Raw genomic sequence first — 5000 nt, 5'->3', positions numbered from 1 at the left:
AATAATAATAATAATAAAAGAGATAAATGAGTAAAAGGAAGGGATGAGGGAGTAAAAAAGAAAATCTAAAACAGTAAATGAGGTTAGAAGACGAAAAATGAGAGCCAAAAATAAATGGCGAAAATATAAAAGAAACGACGAAAATTAGAAAAAAAAAGAAAGAGAAAAAAAAGCTACTCCAACCATTCTATTGATGTAATAAGTGAGAGGATTTTTATCTGGCGTGGAATTGTAATAGATAACAATCTGAATAGAGCTTTTAGCGCCACCTATCGCAATTAAGTCACACAGCGACCGGCCGACATATTTCACTGTCATTAAAAAAGGAAAAGTTATTATATATTTTAGCTGAGCGTTGTTGTTGTTGTTGTTGTTGTTGTTGTTGTTGCGGTTGTTGTTCTTGTACTAAGTTTATGTTGTTCATATAACTGTTGTTGTTGCTTATTATGTAGTTTTTTTTCTTATTGGTTATGTTGTTTTTTTGGTTTCTGATCATTTTCGTTGTTGTTGATGTTGCTTCGTTATTTTGTTTTAATAAACATTTTTTGAAATAATACCATCAAGGTCCTTATCATCATTATCATCATCATCTCAGTCATCATCTGAATAATCTCCATTGTGACCAGCACCAATGAGACCGCCACGACGCCTCCACCATGTCACCACCGCCAAGCTATCATCACCGCGTCGCTGTCACCATCGAGTCACAACCACCATCGTGTCACCGGTCCCACTACCCACGCCACCACCATCAACAACAACAACCTCCATCAGACATCATCACAAATTTCTTTCCCCTCTTCCTCCCTTCGTCATCATCATCATCCTCATCATAATCATGCTCTTCATCATCATCATCATAGTCATCATTATATTTATCAATATTTTTGTCCAAACAGGATTATTTCTAGAACGAAAATTTATATCATCGTTGGTCATGAAGGTTGGCCAAATTGCGATGATGGTGGAGAAGAGGTTGATGTCGACGGTGACGACCATGCTGATGAAGCTGCAGCTGCTGCTGCTAATGTTGATGATGATGATTATAGCGGTCATTAGCTTATGATCACAATGACGTTCATCGCAGAGATGACTAGAGGACTATTCATTTATAGATGTGTGGTGCCTATATATATATATATATATATATATATATATACTTATATATATATTTACATACATATATATATATATACGTATATATACATATGCATATAGATATATATACACATATATACACATATATATATACACACACACATATATAGATTGATAGAAAGAGAGAGATAAAAACATAGATAGATGGATAGATAAATCGATAGATAAAAGTTACTTGGAAGAGGATGCGTTGCGTTCAATCATATAATAATATAAATAATATGAATATATATATGTAAGATATATAGATATATATATATATTATATATATTATATATATATATATATATATATATGCATATGCACATACGTATATGTACATGCTTACATATATACGTATATACATATGTATATATGTATATATTATTATTATTATTATTATTATTATTATTATATTATTATTATTATTATTATTATTATTATTATCATTATTATTATTACATATGTCGTTATACCATGTACCACACAATGCTGTTGATACTTCCGCCGCAAGTGAAACTCAATTTTAATGTTGATTTCAAAGTTTCTGTCGTGGGCGATGTTGTTATTCGTTTTTCTTTAATAACGCTCACGTTTTTGATGTCGAAGATGGCGGCCCTGATGAATACGTATATTAATAACGACGTTTAAAGCTGAGAAAATATCATTTAACTGTTTCTAAGCCTGCACTGAAATGTATATCTCTGTAGCATTACTCTTATTTGTCTTTCTTCTTTCTTTTCCTTTCTTTCTCTTCTCTTACTTTTGTTTATTTTTGTGTGTTTTATTGAATGCGATATTTCTACATTATTCTTACGTGATGAATTCTGCGTTTATAGCTACAGATTTATTTTTTATGTTCCGCTTTCTTTCCTATTAATTATACAATCTCTTCTTTTTTATTCATATAATATTATTACATATAAAGTTTGAAAATATAATATTTTTGTTTTACTCTAATATTTCGATGTTTTAGACCATTAATTTATTGTTTTATGTTATATTTTATAAAATGTTTTGTTTCAGGAATTAAATTTGTTGTAATTTTTTTTATTTATTCGTAGAGCGTCGCTCCGAATTTTTTAATTTTAAAATGTGGTCTTAATATAAATATTTGTGGCATTTGATGTATTTTTTCATTGTATTTATGGAGAATTAATTTTTTATATTACTTTTTTTTTATTTATTGACGTTTAATATATATATATATATATATTAAAAAAAATTCTTCCGTTCTGTCCTTAATTCTATCATATTTTGTACATGTGATTTATTATGTTTTTTGTTTTTTACTTGGGTTTCATTTTTCGTCTATACTCGTGTTATTTGGTTCAGAATGACACATCACGTTGATTGGTTGGGAAAATAAGAACAAAACAATACGACAAATACTTCAAACAAGATCTTGATAAACACACACACACATGCATACATACATACGCAGATAAACGCTCATACACGTACATATTTATACGTACGCGCGTACACGCACACACGTGGATATATGTGTGAATACAAAGACGAAGAAGAGACGAACAGGTCTTCGTGACTCCGTTAACTCGTTTACTTGGAGTTTAGCAATCTCTTCCATGACATCACTCTTTTCCATTCCTTTATCTTCCGCCCGCTCATTCACACTTTCTCACTCACTCTCTCCTTCACCTGTCTTTCACCCCCTCTCTCACTCCCGCTCACACATATACACAATGTTGCATATATATACATATATATATTATTTAAAGGAATTCCAACTCTGTCTGTTTTTTTAAGTTTTATTTATATTCTTATAATATTAATGTAGGATATTTGATATATAGTATATATATGGTTCATTAATTGAGAGATAAAAATATTGAAAGAAATAGGATGTATAAACAAGAGGCACATATTTGGTTGTCCTCGTGTTTTCTATATTTAATCTAAGGTGTACCTAAAGTGTACCTGTTGAAGTAGATTTCACCTAGCGAATACTATTTTTATGCTAAACTAAAATCAGAAACCAATTGGTCCAAGAAACTTGATGGTAAAAGTTTATATTTTTTTCATTTCGTTCCTGTCGAATTTTATCCCTAATTTTGTGGTTATAGAACCTAGCTGTTCTTTGTAGCGTGTTGCATCCCACGAGTGGAATCCGTATGTTTTAAATGTACACTGTTATATATATATTCTTAGCTTTGCGTATCGTCATCGTGTGGCATAAAACCCAACTGACAGCCAGATGCTGTGCAAATAGGTATTGGCAGGAAATCTGTCAGAGTATCCAGTCAGCTGCTGACAGGGGCGACACCCGTGGGATGTATGCTGGTTTGAAGAAGGCCCTCGGTCCATCCGCAACCAAGTCAGCCCCTCTGAAATCAACTACTGGAGATCTCATCAGGGATCAAGGCAAGCAAATGGATAGATGGGTGGAGCACTACCAGGATCTCTACTCACGGGAGACCACAGTGGCTGAGGCTGCAGTCGAGAGTGTCAGATCTTGCCAGTCATGTGCGAACTTGACAGTCCGCCATCTATAGCAGAGCTCACCAAGGCTGTTGACTCCCTAGCAAGAAATAAGGCTCCGGGAAAAGACGGCATCCCCTCAGAGATCATCAAAGCCGGCAAAAACACCATCCTGCTTCGGCACCTTCATGAGCTTCTGTGTCAGTGCTGGGAAGAGGGTACAGTCCCTCAGGATATGCGGGATGCCAACATCATTACGCTCTACAAAAACAAAGGTGACCGTGGTGATTGTAACAATTACCGTGGTATATCCCTTCTAAGCACTGTTGGAAAGACCTTTGCCCGCGTTATCCTGGCCAGGCTACAACTACTTGCTTCTCGAATCTATCCGGAATCGCAGTGTGGCTTTAGAAGAAGCAGATCAACTATCGATATGATATTCTCCATACGCCAACTTCAGGAGAAGTCCAGAGAGCAGAAAATGCCATTATATATGGCCTTCATTGATCTAACAAAGGCTTTTGACTCGGTAAGTAGAACAGGCCTCTCCTCCTGCTCCAAAAAATCGGATGTCCACCAAAGCTGCTGAGGATCATCAAGTCTTTCCATGATGACATGCAAGGCACCATACAGCACAACGGTTCAACATCAGCCGCCTTCCAAATAAAAAACGGGGTAAAGCAAGGCTGGTCCTCGCTCCTACATTGTTTGGCATGTTCTTCTCACTCTTGCTGTCACATGCCTTTCAGACATCAGATGATGGAGTGTTTCTGCACAGTAGAAGTGACGGGAAACTGTTCAATCTCTCGCGCCTGCGTGCCAAGACCAAAATCAGAAACGTCCTGATCAAGATGTTATTTGCTGATGATGCCGGCTCTGGTAACACACACAGAAGAAGCCCTCAAAGGCTCATTAACTGTTTTGAGCAAGCATGTAACGACTTTGGCTTAGCTATCAGCCTTAAGAAGACCAACATCATGGGCCAGGCTACATCGGACATCCCAAACATACATATTGGAGACCACAGATTACAAGAGGTGGAGAAGTTTACCTATCTGGGCTCTACCGTCACCTACAACCTATCCCTTGACGCTGAGCTCAATATACGCATTGGCAAGGCAGCTGCTGCGATGGCCCAACTCTCCAAACGGGCTTGGGACAACAATAAGCTGACCAAGACCACAAAAATGAAGATCTACCAGGCATGTGTACTCAGCACTCTACTGTATGGAAGCGAGACCTGGACGCTATACACACGCCAAGAGCGTCGCCTAAACATCTTTCACCTGCGCTGCCCCCCGAAAAATCCTCCACATCAAATGGCAGAATCATATCCCCAACAAAGATGTCCTCAGGCAAGCAGGAATACCAAGCATGTTTGCACTCCTCACACAAAGACGTATGAGATGGCTTGGGCATGT

The sequence above is a fragment of the Octopus sinensis genome, linkage group LG23 (genome assembly GCF_006345805.1).
Source record: "Octopus sinensis linkage group LG23, ASM634580v1, whole genome shotgun sequence".
In the NCBI taxonomy this organism is placed as follows: domain Eukaryota; kingdom Metazoa; phylum Mollusca; class Cephalopoda; order Octopoda; family Octopodidae; genus Octopus; species Octopus sinensis.
Note: the sequence above shows the minus strand (reverse complement) of the source record.